Consider the following 25,481-nt stretch of genomic DNA (forward strand, 5'->3'; position numbering starts at 1 on the left):
GAGAAAGGAGGGAATTAGGTAGAGAGCTACAGGTTTTTTTCCCCATTCCCAAGAGGTAGCCATTATTCACAATTTGGTGAGAATCTCTCCAGAAATTGCATGCACGTGCAAACACACACGTAAACCAATTTTAGAAACACAAATCAGATCAAGTATACTCTACCTACTATTCTGAAAAATGTTTTCCAGTTCATAATATCTTCATTGGTATTTTCTGTGTCATCTCAAAGAGATCGGCCTGTTTCTTTTTTATTGGCTGCTTAGTATGCTGTTGTATGGCTGTACCATAATTACATAATCATTCCCCTGTTGACAGACATTTAGGTTGTTTTCACTATGACAAACAATGTTTCAGTGACATCTTGTGGATAACATCCATACATTTTAATGTCTTTTTTCTATAAGACCAGTTTTGTTACCATTTGAATGGTGAAAATTTTAGGCTGGGTAACAGGAACACAAACAGGTAGGCCATTTTTAATTTTAATTTAATTTATTTAATTTATTTTATTTTATATTTATTTTAATTTATTTAATTAATTAATTTAAATTTAATTTTATTTTTATTTTTCAAATTATTTTATTGAGGTCACATTGGTTTATGACAGTATGTAAATTTCAGGTGTACATCATTATATTTCAGCTTCTGTATAGCCCAGGCTGGCCATTTGAGGTGATAATTTAGGTTAGGGAGTGCCTAGTATGACTCAATTATGCCCAGAAGAGGTATCGAACATAGTGGGCACTCAGTAAATATTTGTTGAATGAATGAATGAATCCACATCCACTATAGACGCTTGTTGGGCTTGCCCTGCCCTCCTCTATAATAGGATTTCTCAGACTCAGCACTACTGACTTTTAGGGCCAGATACTTCTTGTTGTAGGGGGCTATCCTGCACATGTAGAATGTTTGGCAGCATCCCTGGCCTCCACCCACTAGATGCCACTAGCACAACCCCTGCTGCATAACCAAAAATGTCTCCAGAAATTACCAAATGTCCCCTGGGGAATGATCGCTCCTGGTTGAAAACCACTGATTTATAAAACAGATTGTATTTGTGTAAGGCCAAAGGCCCTTTCTAAAAACAACTGACTCTACAAAGGCTGATCCTACTTCTCCCCAGTCCTCTCATATTAAATTGGTCTTTCTTCCTGGGTTTTCCCAGTCATTTCATAGAGATTCCTGGATACCTCATTCTTGGTTCAGATTTCACTTCTCTAGGGCCACCTTCCCTGACACTTCCCCCATGAGTTAGGTCAATCTTCATTATGTATTGTCAGTCCCCATTATACATTCTCTAATCACCAAATACTCCTCCTTGGAAGTACTTATCAAAGTTGAATTCTTACATTTATTTGAGTAATTATTAAATTAATCTATTTCTGTCACTCAACTCCCTAAAGATGGTCACGAGTAAGAATTTGGCATGTAACATATCAGTTTTTGCTCACCATTTTTATATTTAGTGCCTGAAACAATGCCTGACACATAGTAGGTACTCAGTGGGTGTTTGGTGGATGGACAGATGGCTGGGTGGACGGACGACAGCCTGTTATCAGTCAGCAATAGTCAGCCCTAGGGGGCAGCAGTCTGCACCCATTTTTGCTCCTGTGCCTGCTAAAAACAATTTTGAAAAACAATGTTACCTGTACTCACATTTAAAAATCGGTATGTTAACTGTTCATCATTAAATTCATATGGTTTCAAGATAATAACTTCCAGCATATTGTAAATACTGGAATTTAAAAATTAAACTGTGACATCATTCTTTAAATGTACTTATTAATTTGTTATTATTATTATTATTATTATTTTTTTTTTAAAGATTTTATTTATTTATTTTTCCCCCAAAGCCCCAGTACGTAGTTGTCTGTCATAGCTGCACATCCTTCTAGTTGCTGTATGTGGGATGCGGCCTCAGCATGGCTGGAGGAGTGGTGCCTCGGTGCGCACCCGGGATCCGAACCCGGGCCGCCGGCAGCGGAGCGCACGCACCTAACCGCTAAGCCACGGGGCCGGCCCCTGTTATTATTTTTAATATTCTCTTGGATTCACTTTCACAGTACTCTCCCCCAAATTCAAGGGATGGAAGAGACAAAGCTGTTAAATGAAAAAATGCTTCAATTAATCATTAAAGGAAGCTGAATTAAATTATTAAAGGAAGCTTCCGGTTCGGGGAGCTAGACCTGAAGATTTTTACAGCTGGGGCAATGGCAAATTAGTAAGATTTGTGAGGAGTGAGGGGTATGCTTTACAGTAAGGGAAGGATTATTGTGAACACAGACACGTTCTCAGGCAAACCAGTTTTAGGAAAGAGTACCTACAGAAACTGAAAGCCTGCAAATCAATTCTATGAAAATAACCCTTGGCGTGTCCATTGGAAAGTCTAGAAGGCCACCATCCTGGGGGTAATGCAGCCTAGTGGCCTGCAGAGGGCGGTGTTGGACAAGCTGTTGGGCTCCATCTCCTGCTCTCCCTCAGGGTAGCAGAGAGAAAAGGCAATTCACCCTGGATGCAGCGGGGAGCCCAGGCGGGCGGCCCAGCCACGTCCTCTCTGGTGTGTGTGTTTGCACAGTGAATTATTTGTAGGAAGTCGGCTCCAAGGAGAATGGTGGCCAGAGACTCTCCATCTTGTGCCTAGAATCAGGGCCTGGGACTGTCAACAGACAAAAACCTCATTCTTTCTCCCCTTCAAGAACTGAGTTTGGGAAAGAAATTGAGGAGTGAAGTCATGGGTCTGAATCAACTGTGAGTTTTTGTTTTTCCTCTTATGAAATGAAAACAACAGTGAAATCTCAATTATTTATAGCTTCAGGAGACAGTGAGCCGAAAGCTCCTGCTCCAGAGTCAGACAGGTGGGGTCTCGGCTCTCTCTGCTCTGTAAGCTCACCTTTCCCAGCCTCTGCTCTCTGGCTGTCAAATTGGACTGGGATTACCTTCCTCACAGGGCTGTTGTGAGAATAATGAGACAACGCAGGCAAAATGCTCAGCGTATGAATGGTATTTAGCAAGAGCTTAACAAATACCAGTGATGATGGTGAAGATGATGATACTGAATTGGCATTTTGTCAGGCCCGAGTGTTTCAAAACTTGCCATTCATGTCTGAAGAGGAAGAATCAGAGGTGAAAAATCAAGCTATTTAAATGTTTCAAGTTTTACAAGCTTAGGAATTAGAAGCAGAAACAGCCAGGAGAGGAAGGCAGAATCGGTACGATTCAACTTGAGAGCCTAGCTCCTCGACGTTGCTCCCGCGTGCCTTCCAGGACTGGGGCTCTCACCCCAGTGTTGGTAAGAGTGTCTCTGTGTCTAAAATAGGGTGTACATGACGGCCATACATAGGTCGACTGTATGACATGACCATCAGCCTCAGACGTAAAAGCAATGCCTCTTCCCATTGTATTGATCTTCTGTGAAACCTCAAAGGGTGGGGATGAACTAGTTGAAAAAAAATTGGTAATTTGGACAAATTGCTGGGATATACTGAAAGTAAGGCTCGGAGCAAGCCCCCCACTCTTCTGCCTTACACGGGGAAAGGTAACAGGGACCAGTTCAGAGAGAAGCATGGAGACAACTTGGATGAGATAATTGTCCTTTCACCTGGCAGCTGTCCAGCCCCCAAATAGCTTTTGTGTGCAGTCCAAAAATAAGATCACATGAGAGGGGGAGAAAGAAATACACAAGTGCTTGTCCGTGGGCTTTCTGTGGGTACACCAGCATCGGCTGCACTGGTAGGGCCCCAAGAGGGCGGCCTCATGACACACTCGGCTGCCTCCCCCAGGCTCCCCAAGGCTGGAAGAACAACCTATATCAGGGTGGGTGTGGTGTGTGGTTTGCACTCAGCCCTTCTCTTGGGGCTCCCTTGAGCTCCATTCACACCAGAGAGAGCAGGAGAGAGAGGACAAGCAGATCCAACAGCCTCGACTCCAGGGGAATAAGGGCATTGCCTCCTTTTGTGGAAGGACACGCCCTTCTGATGGAGAATGGGAACTCCCTTCCTCCTGCAGCAGCCTGCCTGCAGCGGTCCTGCTAGGACAGTGTGGATGCTGTAGGCTGATGCAACTGCTGTCGCCCCAGAAAGACAGCGCTCCACAGCCAAAGCAAAGAGGTGAGTGCATCGGTTTCTCCAAGGGGCTCTGATGGCTATGGACTTTCGGCTTGGCTTCATGCTTGCTCTCAGCATGAATGCTCTCCCCCACCCCCTTCTTCCTCTTCTCCCTGATCTGGGTCTGTGGCAGGCTTGAGTCTATGTGATGGATGCTAGCTTAAAATATTCCTGTACTCCCTTCTTTCATTCGGAGGCCAGTTTGCTCCCAGAAAGAACTGGGTAGGTCTAGTTCTTAGTGGGGAAGCAGGAAGTGACTTCTACCAAGTGAATTATCTTTGCTGAGATCCAAGAGGACGTTTCCCAGGAAATCATTAGACAAATCCCATTATGGTAGAGTTAATGCTTAGTTTTAAAAAGCCCTGCATGAAATAGGAAATAAATAAAAGGATGCCAGCTGATTCTTTGTTATTGGGCAAAAGAAAAAAAACAAAAATGGGATATGCAGAACTTCTTCTCTCCCCAGCCCCTTCCCCATCTCTTCCTGACTTTCTAGAGCCCTGCAAAATATGCTTAACAGGTCCAAGAACTCCTTTCTTTGGTTGAGAACAAGAGAAATAAAATCAAAGGTTTGGGGGAGAATTACTCTGTAAGCAGAGTCAAGGGACAAAGAAGAGAAACAAATTTTGCAGGGTCTTGGTTTCCATTCTAATGTCTCTGCATTCCCAAGCATGCACGTGATGTACCTGGGCCTATTTAGGAGTACGTATGGATGTCTCCATTGCTTGCACGTGTACCATTGTTCCTTGACACACACTGCCCCTCGGCTAGGACTGCAAACATCTATGCTAAGAATAAGCCAACATGATTCTTTGAACAAGATAACTACTTGAATAAATCAGGATTCTTTTAGTGACAATGGATTGAAACCCAGTTTGAAGAGACTTGTGCAAGAAAGGGCCAGGGCCTCAGTATGGTGGGTTCTAGCTGCCCAGACGATGGCATCCTGACTTTGTCTCTCTCTATTTTTTGGCTTTGCATCCCTGTGTCATTCTATTCCCAGGAAGATCACCTGTCATGGTGGCAAGATGTCTGCCAGCAGCTCCAGGCTGACATCCCCCTGGCACAGCCACCCTACAAGAATAGGTGCTTCTCTTTCCCAACTGTTCTAGCTGAAGTCTTAGGGTCCCACTGAACCAGTGTGGGTATTGTGCCCATCCCTCTATGGAGGTGTAGTCATCCCCATCCAAAACCACATGGGCTAAAAATAAAAGCAAGGAAGGGCTGGGTCCCCAAAGACAATCAAGGTGCTAGTCCTAGGAGAAGGGGGCTGGATGCAGGACGGCCAAGGTCAATGGTGGCCACACTGTGTTGCTCTTTGTGCAGTGGTCTAGAGTAAGAGTCAAAGCTCCTCTGATGTAACTCCTCCTCCTTCTCCCTCTTAAAGCCCACAAAAATTTATTAGTGACAGAAAGTCTCATAGTTAAGATAATTATTAGTAGAACAAGTGACTAAAAGACCCCATGGCAGTCATCCCTAGAGACCCCTGATAGTGGGAAAGACCCCAGAAGATTTATCTCTGGCTCAGTCCCCAGATCACCCACCATGCCCAGACCTACTTGGCCCCCAACTTGCCTGTGGGTCCCTCTCCTCCTCCCTCAGCCCCCATTGCCCAGTTGTGTATCTCTCTGCTCTGTGATGTGAATCCATCCTGCCTTTCAAGGGCCAGCCTCAGTGCTGCCTCCCCTCTGAAGCCTTATCTGGCCCATCCAGCCTTTTTTGCTGACTCTCTCTCTGAACCTGGTCAGCATGGACCCTCAGTATTACAGTTCACGGTTTACATGTTCTTTAAGAACTTCGTGTGTCTTAGTTTCTCTCCCTACTTGAATTTTACATTCCTGGGGGAAGATTAAGTTTCATGCCCAGCCCTTTCTGTGGTGTCTAACACATAGGGGAGGTGCCCAATTAAGTGCTTCCAATTAATTGAGCAATAGAAAACCAGCCTACCTAAATAGCTTGGAGAGGATGGTTAGATTACTTGACGTCCTTAATTCTGATTTAAAAAGTAATGTAATAACTATAGCAAATATTGATTGAGCTCTGAATGTAGGCTGGAGCCCCTACAGGCATCGTCTCAGGTAATCCTCACAGTGACCCTAAGAGGGTCCCCATTTCACAGATGGGGAAACTGAGTCTCAGAGAACTTAGTCACTTATCCTAGATCATACAGCTAATAAGTGGTGACATGGGAGTTAGAACCCAGGCATGCCTGCCTTCTCATTTCCTATTATATTAATCATTTACATGCTTATCAGTGGAGCTTCCTGCTGCCTGATTTTAAAGAGCAAGGTGATTGGTTAGAGCACGAGGAATCACAGATATTTTAGACCCGTCTTCTGCCACCTGGGCTCCCAGTGCCTCTACGGGGGATCCTTATTAGATTATACCCAGGGATGAGGGGTCACACACCTACCCCAGAGCCAACGAGAAGGTAGGGGCACAGGGATTTCACAAAAGGAGATGCCTCCAGGGCTCTGTAGACAGCGAGGTGCTTTTTGATTAAACGAGGGTAGAGTAGTCTTTGGGAAAACGTTAGCTGGAGGGTGGGCTTCAAAATTTAAGCTTGCCCCCTGGCTGCCTGTCATTAGGCGTGGCCCTGACTTTTCTCCTGCTCCCCGACCAGGGTGACCAGGCAGGGGACCTTCCTCAGAGAGTGGCTTTCAGGATTTGGAAAGCAACCAAATTTTGATCTCAAAGGAAACCAAAATCTGGAGAAAATGGCGAGTATTTTTTATGGCCTCTTGGCTGATGTGGTCACCTGTGGTGCTGACGAAGCCCTCGGTCCAAGGGATCTTGTTTCTCTGATGTACACTAACCTAGTCATATGGGTTAACATCTTCTCAAGAGCAGATCCAATTGGATGTGTGCCATTAATCCTCACAATACCCCTCAGAGGGTCAGAGAGCTGGTGTTCTCACAACTGAGGGACAGCGAGATCAAGTCACGTCCCAGGTTACACAGAAGCAGAGGAGGGCCCGGACTGGGGATAGAAGAGCTTGGAGGTTCTTAGGATCCACGCCTGCTCACTTCTCCATGAGGTTACGATAGAAAAAAATTAAAACCCAAAGAATTATATAGGCTAAGTAAAATTCTCTGGGTAAATTGTTAAGAGAAAAATCATTGCTGGACCCAAGAGAAATGAAAACATACGTTCACACAAAAACTGTACACAAAGGTTCATAGCAGCATTATTCAACAATAGTCAAACAGAGGAAACAAGCCAAATGTCCATTAGCTGATGAATGGATCAATGAAATGTGACATATCCATATAACGAAATATTATTCAGCAATAAAAAGAAATGAAATTCTGACACATGCTACAAGACATTACGCTTTTTAAGGGAAAGAAGCCCATGCTGTATGATTCCATTTATATGAAATGGCCAGAACAGGCAATTCTATAGAGACAGAAAGTAGATTAGTGGTTGCACAGGCTTGGCAGGAGGGGACAATGGGGAGTGATTACTAATATGTATGGGGTTTCTTTTTGGGATGACAAAAATGTTCTAAAATTAGATAATGGTGATGGTTGCACAGCCATGTGAATATACTAAACCACTTAATTGTATACTTTAAGTGGGTGAACTGTATGGTATGTGAATTATATCTCAATAAAGTTGTTTAAAAACCCAAACCATGGCTAATAAAATAATGAACCCAGTGACAGGGCTTCACTGAAGGATGTGGTCTCTCCTTGTCTGCTCTGATAAGCTTAGATCTTGTCCCATGGAGCTTGGCCACAGGCCACACCAACAATTCAAGTGGAAAGAATATAGATGGAAAGACAGGATCCCTAGATTTCTCCCCAGAGTCTAAACTAGGACGATTTTCCCCGCTCTTTCCTATAGAGATGATTTAAAATTTTACGGAATCAATCTCACTATTCTATTTTCATTTCTGGGTTTCAAATCATGCTTCAAAAAGCATTCCCCATTCTAAGATTACAAATCTTATTAACTAATGTTTTCCTGTAAAGTTTGTCTTCTTACATTTAAATCTCTGATTCATCAGGAATTTGAATAATAAACTGGGGATACTGGTGGTTTTGGTTCGTTTTGCCAAATACATAGCCAATTATTAAATCAGGGCTTTTAAATTTCAGGTTAAAATGGACTGGGGGTATCTCGTAATTTCCTGAAATTAAATGTAAAAAAAAATGGGGCCGGCCCGGTGGCATAGTGGTTAAGTTTGTTAGCTCCACTTCAGTGGACTGGGGTTCACAGGTTTGGATCCAAGGCACGGACCTATGCACCGCTTGTCAAGCCATGCGGCAGGTGTCCCACATAAAGTGGAAGAAGATGGGCACAGATGTTAGCTCAGTGCCAGTCTTCCTCAGCAAAAAGAGGAAGATTGGCAACAGATGTTAGCTCAGGACTCATCTTCCTCACCAAAAAAAGAAAAAAAAGTCTGAGTGTGTGTGTGTGTGCGTGTATGTTTATTTTTCTGGGGAACAGGGTTTAGATATTGTCAAATTCTCAAGGGGTTTTATGACTCACAGAAAAACCACTGGGCTCTCTAATTTCATAACCTGCGGTCCAGGTAGACTAGCTTTGCACATTCCAATGCACTGAGGCCAAATCTGAGCCAACAGGACAGTTATTAAACAATTACAGGGGAGGCCTGAGTGGTTTCTCCTGGGGAAGGTTCTCTGTCACATGTCGAGTGACAGTCACACCACCCTTTGCTTTGACATTTTGCTGAGGCAGAGAACAAGAAGTGATGCTCACTGGCTCCCCTTGGGCCTAGAAAACTTTAGGTTTTTAATTGTCTGCTGACAAATCAATGGAACTAATAAATCATTTTACCTGACAAAACTTAAAGCCCTCCTGTTACAAAGAATTTGAGGAGGCTTACAGGCCAATAAATGTAACTAAATGATAAAGTGGAAATAAAACTGCCACTACAAAGAAGGTGGCAGATCCTTATGTGCAGACTCATACATTCACATAATAAATATATACACAACACCCACTGTGTGCAGGCGTTGTCTAGACTGGTGGTTCTCAAAGTGTGGTCCCTGGACCGGCAACATCAGCATCCCCTGGGAACTTGTTAGACAGGCAAATTCCCAGGTCCATCCCCAGACCTACTGAATTAGACTCTGGAGTTGGGGCCCAGCAATCCGTGTTTTAATAAACCATCCAGGGGATCCTGATGCACATTCAAGTTTGAGAACTACCAGTCTAGGTACTGGGAATACAACGGTGAAAAGACAGATGAAATCCCTGATCTCTTCGTGGAGGCTGCATTCCAGTGTGTGGGAGGGGGAGACAGAAAACAAACGAGTAAACAAATAACAGAATATGATAATTTTCAGATAGTAGTAAGATCGATGAAGAAAAAGAAAGCAGGGGATGGGAAGGACAGTGACGAGGGGCTGATGTAGAACAGGTGGTTAGGGAGGAGGTAGTCTGAAATGAGACCAGAATGATAAGCAAGAGCCAGCCATGCAAAGAATTGAGGGGCAGAAAATAAATGCATACACTTCAGGCAGAGGGAACAGCAAGTGCAAAGGCCCTGAGGTGGGACCATGCTTGGCCTGTGTGAGGAGAAGTGTGACTGGAGCACAGTGAGCAAGGAGTGCGCAAGGGACGGACTTGGAGAAGCAGGTGGTGGTAGCAAGCTTAGCTTTTGTTCTTAGTGCAAGGGAAAGGCGTTGCACAGTTTGGAGCAAAGAGGGACATGATCTATTTTACTTTTCAGCAGGATCTCTCTGGAATGAACTGTAGGGGGTAAGGGTAGAAGCAGGGAAGTCAGCTAGGAGCATATTGCACTAATCCAAGCAGGGAATATTGGTGCCTGGATGGACTAGACCCATGTGCAAAGAACTGTTATTAAGTGAAAAACAAACAATGATGCAGGACGCTGCACAGAGTAAATTGTTTTTAAGCACGCACACATTCAGGTGTATAAAGACTTTTTTTTCCCTGAAAGGATCCAGAAAAAAAATTTAGGGGTGGTTATCTGACTAACTCGAAAAGATTTCTGCACCCCCATGTTCATAGCAGCATTATTTACAATAGCCAAGACATGGAAACAACCTAAGTGTCCATCAATGGATGAATAAGAATGAACAGATAAAAAGAAAATATGGTGTATAAATATACAATGGAGTATTCGGCCGTGGAGGGGAGTGAAGTCTTGCTGTTTGCTGCGGCATGGATGGGCCTTGAGGGCGTTGTGCTGGGTAGAATGATCGGGACAGAGGGAGATGGATGCTGTGCGATCCTGCTTATATGTGAAATCTAGCAAACCACATACTGAGCTCATGGATATATAGATCAGATTTGTGGTTGCCTAACGTGGGGAGTGGGGTGTGAATGAAATGGGTGAAGGGGTCAAAAGGTACAAATTTCCAGTTATAAAATGAATAAATCATGGGGATGTGATATACAGCATGGTGATTATAGTTAATAATACTGTATTGCATATTGAAATAATGCAGTACAGTAGCTGCATATTGAAAGGAGCTAGGAGAGCGGATCTTGAAATTTCTCATTAGGAGAAAAAAAATTTGTAACTATGTATAGAGATGGACGTTAACTGGACTTATTGTGGTGATCATTTTGCAATATATACAAAAATATTGAATCATTACATTGTATACCTGAAATTAATATAATGCTATGTCAATTATACCTCAATAAAAAAAAAGAGTGGTTATCTTTGGGGAGAGGGGGTTAGTGAGGGTCATTTTATACCTTTCTGTACATTGTGCATTTTTATCATATGCATGAAGCATTACTTTCATTTAAAGATAAAATATTTTAAAATAAAAATTGAGATGGAGGAAAACATAAAATAGAACAGGTGATAGGTGATCAATATCAGGGAGAGGAAGCCCACCTCTCATGGGTATGACCCTTTCCAAGCATTGTCCCCTGAAGTCGCTAGTAAGCCAGGCTGACAAATTGGGGTGAGCTCTTGTTCTTGCATTACAGTGGGATCAGGGTGAGGCACCTTCCCACTTGAGAACCACCGGACCCCCTTTCTGTCCTGCGGCTCTGGCGACCTTTGTGGCCGTCAGGTCTCCTTGGGCAACTAATACAATTTCCCGTGAGTGTCTGCTGCATTTCCCTCTGTCCTGTTTGTCAGATTGCTCCCTGCCGTCATCTTGGCAGCTGGTTCACCATGAGGCCAGCGTGCCCTTCATTTAATTGCATGATTGGGCATAAACAGAAGGAAACACTTTGCTGGGGGGAGCGAGTGGCATGCAGCATCTGATTTTTCCTGTCAGCTGATTAGGATTTGTTGTGTCCGAACAAGGCCAAATGAGATTAGAAAGAAAATGCAGTGTGTGTGGTGTGCGTGTCACATAACTGTATCAATTATGCAAACAGGATGAAGGAAGGGGGAAATTTTAAAGCAAATATTGAATGTCAGCCTGAAGATTCAAGGACAAGAAGCTAGGGCTTGTATGTTATGCCTGGAGAGGAAGAAAATTTATTTATTGGGGGCATTTCGAATCCTGCTGATTCTGTCATGCTCTGATTCTTTCATGTTGGTGCAGTTAAACAGTGATAGTTTTATGTCTGATTTTCAGAGTACCAAGCACAGAATAAGTAAAACCACAGAAACACCACGTTCCACCTTTATCGCCCTTCTGAAGCTCTTAAAAGAGGTGTAGAGCCACTTCCTGTAATAGCAACCGCTGAAGTGCTCAGTAGTGACTCAATCTCCTAGGACAGGGAAGGAAAAATCTCACCTCCGGCACCAGCCACATCAGTTTAGACAAGGACGACTCTGGCCAAGGCCACACCTCTCTGGATAAACCTACCAAGCAGCTACTAGGAATTTTGTTGGTCCTCCAAATCTGTCATTTTCTTCCTTTCTCAGACCCACCCCTCTGCAGTGCTAGTAGGCTCGCATACAAGATTTAAATCACTGCAGAAATGGCTTTAAAAGTGGTCTAAGAGCTTTGAGGGAAGACAGGGTCTCTGTTACATATTCTGTATGGGATCTAGCCTATTGTGGATGCTTAATAAGTGGGTTTTCCACAGCTATTATTTCCATGGACTATTTCCCAGCCCCGAGCTGGAGGGCTATTCTCAGGCCAGACTTTCAGACTAGGTAACCTCTGAGGTCCTTCCCACACTAAATAACAGTGGGGCCCAAAACATTAACATTATCGTGTCTCATGACTCAAAAAACCCGAATGTATATTATTTAAAAGATAAATCTAGATACTTGACATGGAAGTTGAAATAAACATAGATGTTAAAGCGAAATTCAAAAAAATTTCAGCATTAAGGGGAATTATATTACAATAAATACTTTAAGGAACTGAGGATTAATTATTTCCCCGTATCTGGGCAGTAACATTTCCGAACACTCAATATGTAGTAAAGAAATTAGTTTCTATCAGTAGCTAGGGGTTATAATTTGCCTAAAAGCTGTGTGGGTTTTTTTTCTTTTAACAGCATTTCACAAGTGGATGTCATGGAGAAATAAAACTAAAATAATGACTTAGACTGGCATTGCCGGTTTCAAGGCGCTTTCACAAACTTGGGCACATTTGATTGCCGTGATAATCCTGTCAGCTTGCAGGGAAGGTGTGGTAGGAGTCTTGTTAATCTCGTTTAGGAGGGGGAGAATTGGGAGCCTTGAAGAGCTGAGTTGCCCGGGAATGGTCAATGTCACAGTGTGGGCAGGTTCAAGGGTGTTAACCTGAGGGAAGGAGACCTAGTTTTAGTCACAGTGAAAACTTTAGGGGTGCAACCTGGGTGAGACTCTGAGCCGCATCTCTGTCCTCAGGACTTTTAGGGTGTTTCCTAACTTTAAAATCTATCGTTCCATGTAGTTAAAAAGAGTTAACATGCACACTGTATATAGTATAATAATTCTCCAATATTTAGAAGATGATTGTCTGAAATATTTTTATCTTTCTATGATTCAGAAGGCCCTTTGGAATCATTCAGAAACTCAGGAAGATTATTATTTTTAACAGCAATTGATCAGTACCTTTGAATATGTGGAAGTTGCAGTTCATGGAGGTTCTAGTTAATAAAGTTTGGAGAAATCCACTTTTTATGTATTTTTAAAGTCCGTTTTAGGAGAGCGCTGCTCGTCCATTATCAGGGTGATGTGATGTTTGAGCCTCCAGTTCCGTGTTAGATGAGAAGAGCTTCTCGGAGACTCATCCTTTCAGAAGGCACAGGAATGACTCCCTGTGTGCTCTGTGATAAGTCTGGAGAATAGGTTTCCACCTCCACCTTCCCAGAGGAGAGAGAGACCAGCAAGTATATTTCTAGTTCCGACAGGTCAATCTGTACATCTCCACCTGAATCATCAGGTGGGCAGGATTGCACACACACACACTCACTCCTCCCAGCCTCAAATGGCTGCATAACAGGGAGGAACTCTTCATCAGTTATAGGAAACTATTAATTATGTTTCCATTTGGTTTCTTCAAAGACACCTTCTGATCTGTATCCTTTCAGTCCAGCTTCATTCCCCACCTTCTAGCCAAAGAGTTATTTGTACAGGCATCTTCCTCCCTTCCTTACCTGTCCTGGCCAGTGGCAGAAAGATGATGCCCATGGTCCATTGAAGAAATCCCCACCCCTGAAGCTGGGCTCACCTGAGGATTCACTCACCTAGTTCAGCAGGGAGAGGCTTGAACACTGGGGAGGAAGGACAGAACTATTCTCTCTGCAGCCCCTCCCGGCCCTAACCTGGATGGCCATTGCCTTGAGTAGCTTTGCAAAATGCCCTCTGCAAGGCTTGGCTCTGGGAATGGCACAGACAGACAGACAGACAGACACACACACACACACACACACACACACACAGACCCCTGTGCAGGGATGCCAAATGACAGAACAGAAAAGGACTCCCTTTCATCCAGCAGCCTTCTGATTCCAGAGGAGCGTCTCTGAGCCACGACCTGCCGTTGCCCTGGTGACTGGGGCCTCAAAATAAACAGGATTCTGCTCAGACGGGCCAGTAGTCCATTCGGCTTAGCCATTTGCCCCAAGACAAACCACGCTAAAATAACACCCAGGGTAGCTGCTGCCGCTGTCTGCTGTCTCTGTCTCTCTTCCCCGCTGGCCAATAGCTCTGGGCTTGCTGCTGGCTGTCCAGAGTCGGGGGCATTTAGAGCTCTGTGTACATCCTGGTGGGTGGGGTCGGTGAGGGTGATTGTCTAAAGGCAGGTCCCCTCTGCTGAAAAACAAGGCCAGAGAGAGACCTGGAGGCTGACATTCTCAGCTCCCCAGGCTGCCTCCCGCTTCCAACATAGCCCCGCGGGATGGGTAGCCGGCGCTGTGGCATGGTGTCTGGAGGCGGCCCAGCAACCTGATGTGCATGCCACGGCCCGTCCCCTCTCCCCACACAGAGCTGCAGTAACCGAGAGGTTCAGAGAGCCGGCTTGGGGCTGCTTGGGAAGCAGCTGCAGCACAGTGACAGTGACAAACACAGTGCAGACGACACCCAGTGGATTCCCTTTCCCCTCGGACGGAGAGTCACAGCCCTCAGCCTGCAAGCTCTTCAGGTAAGAATCAGAATATCTGTTCTGGGGAACAGAGAGCAGGTTATAGTCAGAACTGGTGTGTGTGTTTGTGTGTGTGTGTGTGCATGCGCGCACGCGTGTGTGTGTATCCAAGTACAAGTATAAGGCTGCTTGGAGAGGAAAGAAAATTGGGAAAAGTTAAGGCAGTAAGATGTTTTAAGCAGATACCACCGGAGCCAGCTCTCCCGCAAGTGAACACTCAGAAGCTCACCTCTGTGGGTTTAAACGGTGGTGCAGACTGCTCCGGGGAGAGTGCTTGCTGATGGCATAGGTATGTAAAAATAGCACCTAGAGTTCAGTGACTGTAAAAATAATCATGCACCCTGCTGCCCCATTATCTTCATTCCCCCACTGCCAAGCCACGAGGACTGGAGGAGGCGGAATGTTCTCATTTACTAAAGTGCTGGATGCGGCCCTTGTGGTTCGGCAGAAGCCAAAAGCTGCAGCCTGATGAGTCTGGCTGCTGTGTCACATCACCCTCCTGAGTAGCCTGGAAATTCAGCTGCCTTGGAAAGCCCATCCACTGGATGGGCACCTTACGTTATCAACCTTTTGATAGAGAAGTTGGGCTGAAATACAGGATTATCTAAGTGTATTCTGATGGTCCCACTGGTCACCTGGATTACTTCTTACCTTCCCTTCTGATCTTCTTTGAAAATCACATCCTCATTTCAGTGCCCCTCCAGAGAGGGACGGGCAGAGAAGAAGCGGGAATGGCTAGCAACTGGGCCCATTCTCTGGCATTTATGCTAGCCACACCCACATTACTATTACATGCCTGAAGTATGCAAGGCTTCTAGACAAGAGCGCTTGAAAAATTCAGACCTCCAGGTGCTGAGTGGGAATTTTAGGCATTTAATCACGTCCCTATTTTTCAGAGACCCAAGAGGAGCCCGCCTTATCTTGCCTCTCAGGTCCAAGAGCTCCCTCTGTGCCTCAGCAGAATACAAACACTGTGCTTTCTCTAGCTGTTTAAATCCACCCCTACTTTTCTGCCTTTCTTTCTGCTTTGGTGACTGGCACTTTCCCTTTCATTTGCAACAGGGATGCAATTGTTTATGGTTTAGCTCTGCAAACACCCGTGGGAGGATGCAAACATCCCGGCAGAGCGGGAGCCAGGCCCTGTGTAAGGATGAGCCAGCCCGATGGCGGCCAAGGGTTGAAAAGAAATGGGCCTGGTTTTGCAAAGTGGTGTCTGGCAAAGGGCTGGCCAGCTGTTTACTGGGGCTGTCTCTGTGAACGAGTGTGGATACTGGTGCAGACTGTGATTCACAGCCACAAATTGCCTTTTCCTTTGTTTTCTTTGTGTTGGTCACTGAGGGCTTCTGAGGAAATTCCCCTTTTGAGATTGTATATCTGAAGGGAAGGTCACAAATCCGCTGCTGAGGGCTGCTGGCAGACTTTCTTCTGTTGACCCTGCCTTTTTTCATATGCATACATGGATTTGCAAGTGAAGTACTTAATCAAAAGCAACGTTAATACACAAAAAATTAAGTGACAAAACACTGAGTTACCGGTAACGTTCCTTCCAAATCTGGGGTGCACATGTACGTATCTGGCTTGCTGGTTCCCAAAAGGATTTAAAGAAGCAGGATCCACTTGATTAAGTGGTTTGACTTTACAGCCCAGTGGCACCACCACAGTGATAATATTTCCAGTGTTGATGGTGGATGGACATCCTTATATTCCGTCTACGCCTAGTGAAGGGATGCCTGATCCCAAGACAGAGAGTGTGCTGACTCACATTGCTGACATGCATTCTGTGGACCCTGAGTAAACTAGGAAGGATCATGGAGCTGCCCGCCTCGCTGTGCTGGCTTCCAGGAGTCAGGAGATGGTGCAGAGTGGAAGGCACACCCTTTCCACCTCATCAAACAGGCAGTGCTTGGCTAATGCAATACTCCTTGATTTAGGCTACTGGAAAAATAACCTGTATTCATTTGTGCAAAAGACATACCTTGTTTTAGGAAAATCTAACACCTATACACAACACATAAGTTATAGGTGAATGAGTATTTTTCCTTAAGAAAGGATTCACTAATCAACAAATGTTCATCGAGTACTAACAAGGTGTCCCATCTCAAGATGTAACTGGATCCAGCCCACTCAACCACAGAGAAAGGTGGGCACCTACCTGGGTGGGCAGGTCACAGATGGGCCTGGGCTGACAAGATGCTCAACTCAGCTGGGAGGGGAAGGAGTCCAAGGTATAGGAACAGGATGTGCATCTGGGCCAGCAGCCTACAGGGAGAGGAGAGGGAGGGAGGGAAGAGTAATTATTTTGATTCCTAAATTTCACTACTTAACGAAGGCAGCATAACATAGTGGCTAAGTGCATAGATCCTGCAGCCGGGCAGAATCTGGGGTTCAAATTAGTCCTGTGACCTTGTGTCTCAATTTCCTCATCTGTAAGACAGGGTAATAAAGTACCAACCTTGTTATTGAGGGGATCAAATGAGTAACGCTCTTAGCACAGTGCCTGGTTTATATGAGTGCCTGAGTACTATGTGAGTATTTGCTGTTATTATTATTATTATTGTTATTGAAAGGTGAGTTCTGAAAAGGCTGCCCACAAATCCATTTGTTCTAAAATCCAAAGTGACACGCTATGAGTGACCACTAGGGCCACCTTTTGGACAGCATGCATGGGGGGCCTTTTGTTTTGGTATGGACTCTTGCTTGCATCTCTGAGCATTCAGAAATAGAAGAGCTTCTGTGCTGGTCACCAGTGTTTCTTGAGCCCTGACTGTGTGCCAGGCACTGTGCTTGGCTTTCATGCGTGACCTCGCTGAATTCTCATAACATCCCTGTGAAGTAGGGGCTGTCACAGCTGCTGGGGGTGCGCTGGGCCATTTGCCTAAGGTCACACAGTTACCAAGTGGCAGAGCCAAGCTTCACACCGAGGCTGTGCTCCTAACCGGCATGCTGTCTGTGTTTTGTGGGATCACTGGAGGTGTCCGGAGAGGCAGGTGGAGTTTGGTGACAGGAATTCAGCAACAGGTGATATTTGAAGACTCTAGAAAGTAGGCCAGGATTTGGAAGCTCTGGCAAGAGATAGCAGGACCCCAGCTTGGCCCATGGCAGAATCTCTGCCTTGAGCACCGATGGCCTTTGGGACTGGGTCTTCAGGAGCAAGACATGAATGCAGGCACAGGGACAAAGTAGGCCCAAGGTTTTCCTGAACCAGGCAGTGGATGGTACCCTAGGAGAGAAGAAATGGTGCCTAACAACAGACACAGAGGCACAGCGAGGGTGCTGGGCCAGGGCACCTTACACTCCTGAAACCTAAGGTCAGAGGTCATCTTGAGCTAAGCCTGAGGTCAAGTCTGAGTGACTCCAGGTGTGGAGAGAGGAGGAATGGACAACCCAGAACTTAGTGTCTGGGTGCAGTGAAGCTTACAGTAATGTAGAAGACTTGATTTGCAAATGCAATCCTTCTAAATAGAATATTTAAAACATGACTTACAGAAAATTGTTTTATGCATAATTTCTCAAGACCACCTCTCTGACTTCATCCAAGGAATGCTGATGATGGGAAGAGGTGTGAGGGGTGTGCCCACCTTGCACCAGGGCTGTGTAGATGTGGGGGTTACTGATGGACAAGACTTATCTCTGTCTCTCCAGGACCTGTGGTCTGGTCCAGGGGTTTTCAAACTTTAATGTGCATAAGAATCACAGAAGAGCTTGTTAAAAACTCAGGTTCCTGGGTGCTACCCACAGAGGTCCTGATTTAGCCGGGTTCCTGAGGGACCCAGGATTCTGCGTTTCCTGGGTGGGGCTACAGGTGATTCTAATGCCTTTGGTCCACAGGCCACAACTGAAGAAGCCCAGGCCTGATCATTGCTCTGGCTCCCTTCTCTTCATTACTGTTAATAAGGACACAGAGTCATGTGGCCTGCATCAGTTAGCCTCTTCTTTGTCATCGCCTTCTTCCTGAATTGACATTTTCCTTGGACTAGATCCCCACTTGTAATAATAACAATGACAGAGCACCTACTGCCTGTTGAGTTATAATGTGCTGGGCACTGTGCCAAGCCCTCCATGCTATTCTCTCATTCAATATTCACTATTTAGGTACTATTATGATCCACATTTTACAAGTGAGGGAAAAGGCCCCACTGCTAGTAAGTAGATGATCTAGGATATGAACTCAGGACTACGAGATTACCAGAGTACAGATGCGTAACCTCCAGGGTAGTCTATGAGAGTGGTTTTAGCTCTTTGTCAGTTCAACCCTCCTTTCTCACTCTTGGGTGTCTTTCTCCCGTTCATGTTCCTATCTTGTCCACCCCTAATCCCAGACTCCCACATAATTTCTTCAGAAGATGATGTGGCCCTGTGCTTCCCTATTTTCATCTGATTCAATAAGTCAAAAAGGGTTGAGGCAATGGGTGGGTGGAAGGCAGGCATTATGGGTTGAATTGTGTCCCCCCTCAAATTCATACATTGAAATCCTAACCCCCAGTATCACAGAATGTGGCCTTATTTGGAGAAAGTGTCTTTACAGAGATAATCAAGTTTAAATGAGGTCATTAGGGTGGGCCCTAATCCAGTATTACTGATGTCCTTATAAAAAGGGGAAATTGGGATACAGTAACACATAGAGAGGGAAGAAGACGTGAAGAGACACAGGAAGAAGTGGCCATCCACAAGCCAAGGAGAGAGGTCTGGAACAGATCCTTCCCTCAAAGCCCTCAAAAGGAATCAACCCTGCCGATCCCTCAATTTTGGACTTCTGGCCTCCAGAACTGTGAGACAATATGTTTCTGTTGTTTAAGCCACCCAGTCTGTGGTCCTTGTCACGGCAGCCTTGGCAAACTGCTATAGTAGGAACAGCTTCCTAGGTTCTCCCCCAGGCCCTGACTTTGGGGTGATCTAGTTTCAGGCCAACACGTTATGCCAAGTTGTGGCAACTTTTCCCTTTCTTTGACTCCGAGTGCTTTGCTGTTGGCTTAAACAAGGTTCCTGGCAGCCACAGGTAGGCCCAAGGCTCCGGAGGGAAGAAGGAATGAATAGAAAGGATGAAGAGGGAGGGGGGAAAGGAAAGTAAGGAAAAGGGAGGAGAAAGAGGAGAGTGAGGACGGGGAGGGGGCATACTGGAACGCCATTAATGACCAGTTCAGGTTCATTTGGCTCATTCGTGGGGCAGCTCCTACGTGCCAGGGAGCATGCAAAACACTGGGGCTGCAACAGAGCCTGGAAGTGACAGTCGCTCCCTTCCTGAAAGTTAGAGCTTAGATGGGGATCCCCACATCAGTCACACAGTAACTCTCCTGAGTGGTCCTGCGGATGCATATGCAGAGTAGCAGACCCAGGCAGGGGGTCTAGAAAAGCTTTGGTGAGGAGGTGATGCTTGGGTGGAGATCTGGAGGACTGACAGGTATCAAATGGGTGAGAGCTGAGTGTTTCAGTTGGAGGAAGAGCATGTGTGAAGGTCACATGGTGTGAGGAAACGTGGCATCGCCAAGGAGTGGAGGGAAGGCGGTGTGGCTGGAATGCAGGGAAGAAGGGGGGCAAGTTGGAGCCCCAGGGGCAGGTTGGGGCCGGACCACGGTGGCTGTGTGAGGATTTAGGTCCTTAAACTGAGAGCCATAGAAAGCCAGAGAAGGATGCAATCCTATATAAGGCAAAGTCATTTCAACAAAGGGCATGTTAGGATAGAGATGCTGAAGGTGTGGTGCAGCAGCAGGTCAGCCCTCAAGTAAGACATCAGGCTTCTTGGGCTCACAAACCTGGGGTTGGCTGTGTCGCCTTTAGGGAGTAAAGTTCCAGGCCACTTCCCAGATAGTGTTCTAGCCATGGTGGCCCCTCAACAGAGCGTGTTCAAGGTGTTTGTCATGGCCCCATTGGGAAGGGTCACATAGGGACAGTCCTCTCCTGCCAGTGAGGTTAGTTAGCAAGCTTGGCAGCCAAGCCATGCTCAGCCTGGGGTTGACTAGGCAGCCCCTTGTTTGGCATCATTTGAAGGACACAGAGAGGCCTCGTGAATATAACCTCTCCTTTGCCTGCTGTACTTTGCCTGAAGCTGCAGGAGCGGGCCTGCATTCAGGAGGCTAATTATTCACTGGGGCTGTGGAGAATGGCAGAGATTCAAGTTGTGAAGGGGAAAGAGGTGAGGGCAGGAAGCCCAGGTGGACCCTGGGGGCACGAGGGGTGAAGGTGGGCAGAGACAGGTCTGAAAGGGACAGAGAGTGCTGAAAGGAGGCATGCAAAGGACTTGAAGCCAGATTTTGCCTTGTTCACAGTTACACACAAGAAGCAGCATGACCGGCCTGTGGCTGGGGGATTTCCAGCTTGGTGTTTGCAGCCCTCTGTCTCCGCCACCAGACACACACACCCTCCCACCCCCGGGAAACTTCCCATCAATGCCCACTGATGTGGGCATAATCCACGCGTGAGTCCCGATGTAAAATTGAAGGCCATGCCTTTGCCATATGCCCTGCCTGCCACACAAAGATTTCCCTTCCTTTTTTTTGAGCAGAGGGACTGGACGTGGCTAAGCAAGGATGTGTTCTTGGGGCAAGCGGAGCACACTTTGGAGAAGAGAGATGATGCTCAGGAAGGTGAGGAAGCAGCCAGGAGGCCTCTTTGGGGAGCAAGACCCCCGACTGCCACTCCTTCCACATCCCCGCACCTAATCTAGCCCTATTGACCTCTTTTCTGTTCCACGCCCTGTCCTGCCTCCCTGGCTTGTGATCGCTGCTCCATCTGCCTGGAATACTTTCCCCCAGTTCTTCACATGGAAGACTTCTTTTCATCCTTCAGGCCTCACCTTTCTTGCCAACTCCTCAAAGAGGCTATCTTCCCTATTCCTTTCTTATCTGTTTCTTTCATGGCACTTATTCTTATCTTGTCAACTTTTTAAAAACCTGCTATTGCCCACCCTCCCCACTTGAACTTGAGCCTCATGAGGGCAGGACTTCGTCTGTCGGGTTCCCTGCTGTATCCCTAGGACACAGTATCTGTATCTGTTGGTCCTCACTGCTCTGCAAGGGGGCACGTTGCATCTGAAGCAGAGCCGTCACATTTGCCTCAAGGGCCTCTGACCCTGACTTGCGGGGGAAGGCCCCTCACAAGACCCTGTGCAACCCGTCAGCTGCTCTGGCTTCGTCAGCTTAGTCTCATCTCTCTGGATAACTCACTTTGGGAACATAGAAAAATCCAACTTAGTTGTATTACTCATGCTTAGAGATGAATAACTTCTTCTGGCTGATGGGCACCAGAGGCAAACAGGTGACGTCAGGCCCCCAGGAGGGAGACACCGACCCAGCATGTTCCGGCCTCGCACCCACGGGGGCAGATGGAGCAGCTCCTCTCCGCCCTCGCCACTGGTCCGTTGGGAATAGTGGAAGCAGTCTGCATTGATTAATCAATGTGAGCAAAGTGCCGCACCAACGCCCCTGGGGGGCAGAGCAGCTTCTAGAAAATGAGGCTCTTCTTTCCTTCCTCAGAGTCTTTGTCAGAGTTGAGAAACATCCACTGGGGGAAGCTGGGAATGAACACTCCAGTCACTCCCCAGGGTCCACACGGCCAGTCCGCACCCAGAGAACATTTCCCTGGTTCAGAGTCACGGGCTGGGTCGGCCCAGGCTTCTTGGCCTTTAGTGATAGGATGGTGTGGAAGTTGTAGGAGCAAAATGTTCCCCCTTACGCTTCCGTTGGTCTTTCATGTTTGAGATGATAATGGGGATGTTTCTAGTGGCAGAGACGCAGGTCGGCTTCAGCACAGTTTCTTCCCAAGGAATAAATCTGCACTCAGTGGGCCACGCAAAACTTCTTGCCCTTCTCCCAGGCTGGTCCTGGGATGTCTTCGCTGAGGGCTCTGGAAGCAGAGTCGTAAGTTCTTTGGAAAGACAGCTGACACAGGAGATCAAGAATTCTTCTGACAGTTCCCATTCTGACCCATCTCTCTCACGACCCTGTCATTATTTCAGAGGGACAGTCTGAGGTGTGTAATGTAGGACAGTCTAATGGTCGACAGCATGGACGATGGGGTAGGATTGTTTGGGTTTGAATTCGGGCTCTAGCACTCAATAGCTGCATGGCCCTGGCCAAGTTAGGTAACTTCTCCATTTCTGTAAAATAGAGATAATAATGGCACCTATACCCAGGGGTTGTTGACAGGAGTGTGTGAGTTAATATAGGCAAGGTCTATAGTGCGTGTAAACGTTATATTAACGGCGTTAGTTGTTGCTCTCTCATTGAGTTGGTTTAAGACTTTAGTGAGATAGTACATGTAGAGCATCAAAAACATTTGAATATACAACACCTAGCACATAGTATTTGCTCAATAAAATATAAATTATTATTGCTACTGACAAACTTTGCAGTCCAAGGTTTTTTGGAAGCCTTCAGAAGAATGTATTTGAACTAAAAACATGGCCCTGGGACATGAAGGTCACCTGCTGCTCTGCTGTTCTCCTGTCAGTCTTTTTTGTTCCAAGGGACAATTATCACCCCGTGCTTTTTCAGCACTTAAAGTCCTCGTGTCAGGAACCTAGAACTAGCCAAGAAAGCAACAGCCCCCTGAAAGAGTTTAAGCCTGGAGCAGACATGGGCTCCTTGTTCAGCAGTTTTAAGTGGCAGGCATTTCCAACAAACAATTAGAGAAGAATCGACTTCAGCAGGCTCCTTTTGCTCAATCACAAAAAGGCTTTGAGATTCCCACGCCTCCAGGGGCATGCAGTTCCTCAGAGCATGGACTTCCTGAAAATTCTGCCCCGAGTCCCCTGGCCCTGGGCTTTGAGTTTTAGTCATTTGAAAATTGACTGCAGGGATGAAAGGGGTGGCCTGCTGTAGGCTGTAAATTGCACGGCCATTTTGCACTTAGGCTGCCTGGTGCTCCCCCACCCCGCCCTCGTGAGTGACCTTGGGTAAGGAACTGGTCTTCTTTATACTTTGTTTCCCTCTCCACAAGAGCTCCTCTCTAGGGGGTGGCTGTGGAGGTTAATTAAGGGTGGTGTGTAAAGCCCCAGCTGTCTGTCTCCATACTTGCTAATGTCCTTCCCTTTCCTTTGTGGCCCTCCAGACCATCATATAGCTGTGGATATGGAAAAACTCGGTGGTGATCAATGTTTTAGAGGTTTGCGAGTATTCCCTCGCACCAGGTGACCATGAGCACATCACTTGGCTTCTGGAGCAGCACAGAGAGCTGGATTATGGGAAAGGGTCCAGGTCACACTCTGGAGGGGGGGATGCTGGCAGCCCCTGCACTCAGCTTGGCCCGTTCTTGCACCATGGGGGCCAGGCCCAGAATATGGATTTTCAGCCTGCTGCTCCCCTGGGTTGCCAGACTTCTCACCAAGGCCTGAAGATTGATGGTCGCCCATCCAGGAGATGGACCCCTTCCTGACCCACTATGACCCTCCCCAGATGCCTCCCCACCTCCCACTGAGGCTGATGGTTTAATATGCAGCTGGTTCAGGGTGGATCCAAATTCAGGCAGTGCGAGTGGAGGAAGAGCGTTTCCAAGGAGATGTCCGAGTTGTTTCTAGTGACCCATTGACCTGACCCTCCCCGCCTTGTGCTGCCCCAGAACCGAGCCAAGCCTTTAGAGGGCGGCTACACCTTGGGGGTCTGGCTGGGGTCCTACTGTGGTGGGAGGTTCGGATCCCACACTAGGATGGGCCCTGGGGAAGGTCAGGGGGAGGGTGAGCCAAAACAGGCTTCATCGCCTCTGTGTTACCTCCTGGCCTTTCCCTCTTCTTCTGATGGCCTGGCAGTCAGCTGTGGGGTGTGGAGGCCCCTGTTTTAGACATTGTAAAGAATATCTCTTTAAAAAAACTCTAAACATGTCTTTCTCTAAGATGGAAGCATATCCTGAATTGGCTACTTCCAAGTCTTTTCATAAGCCACAGATCAAGAGAAAGACTTCTGATGACTAATTAGGAGCCCTACATTCGTCAGACCATTGCAGCCCAAAAGTCAGTATTTTCTCGGAGTCAAGGTCCCTTTCTCATCCTGGCCAGTCCCACATCCTGCTGGGCCTGCGTTGGCACTCATGTTTCTCATTATCTCTTCCCCATCCTCCTTAAAGTCTTCTCACTCCACCCAGGGGGTTTATTTTTAAACTCGCACAGTAATGCTAGGGCTCAGCAGGACACACTGCCCACATTCACGGGAAACTGAGCTGCCTGGAAAAGTATCCCCCTTTTTGGAGACTTCCTCCCTCCCTCCCCACCTTCCTTTCATATTTATTGGGCACCTTCTCCATGAGGGGCCCTGCCCCAAGCATACAACAACCAAGGGACGGATATGGCCCCTGCCCTCGAGGAGCTTACATTCTAATGGGGCAGGGGAGAGTGGGAGATAGTGGGAGATAGCATGTGTGCGCACACGCGCGCGCACACACACACACACACTCCCCAAGTAAGCCAACCAATAAGGAAATGAAATAAGCAGAAATTGTGATAAGATCTAGTCTATAAAGGAAACAAACAAGGCAATGGAGCAAGAGAAGCTGTTACAAATTTGGTAGAAAGGGAAAGCCTCAAAGGAGGTGACATAGAAGTGAAGACCAGAAGAATGAGGGGCACCATGCATGGAAAGGTTGGAGTGAAGACTATTTTTTACAGAGGGAAGAGCATGTGTTCTGGCATGGGCAAGAGGTTGCATGTTCTAGAATCCAACAGAAGGCCGGGATACCTCAAGCAGAGCGGACAAGAGGGGAGAGTGGTCAAGCTGAGGCTGGAGAGGTGGGCACAGACCAGATAATGCAGAGCCTCGACTCATGCAGAGTTTGGGTTCTATGCTGAGTGCAGTGGAAAGCCACTGGGGGATTAGAATTGGGAGGTCACATGCGATGATTGGCATTTTAAGACTCATTTTGTCCTTAGTGGAGAATTGACTCTAAGAGGGGCAGGAGGG

At 46.6% G+C, this 25,481-nt stretch overlaps 1 protein-coding gene across 1 annotated transcript in view; it reads left to right on the forward strand.

Annotated features, from left to right (window-relative positions):
* Window positions 1–3,884: 3,884 nt before the first annotated feature.
* FGF1 (fibroblast growth factor 1) overlaps window positions 3,885–25,481 on the forward strand; it is a 94,421-nt gene continuing 72,824 nt past the window's right edge. Inside the window, exons 1-2 of the mRNA XM_087429627.1 lie at window positions 3,885–4,107; window positions 14,443–14,598. The gene's annotated coding sequence lies outside the window, so the exon portion shown is untranslated. The remainder of the gene's footprint in view (window positions 4,108–14,442; window positions 14,599–25,481) is intronic.

This window comes from Ceratotherium simum, chromosome 4, assembly GCF_057802395.1.
Source record: "Ceratotherium simum simum isolate JZ-2026a chromosome 4, ASM5780239v1, whole genome shotgun sequence".
Classification (NCBI taxonomy): domain Eukaryota; kingdom Metazoa; phylum Chordata; class Mammalia; order Perissodactyla; family Rhinocerotidae; genus Ceratotherium; species Ceratotherium simum.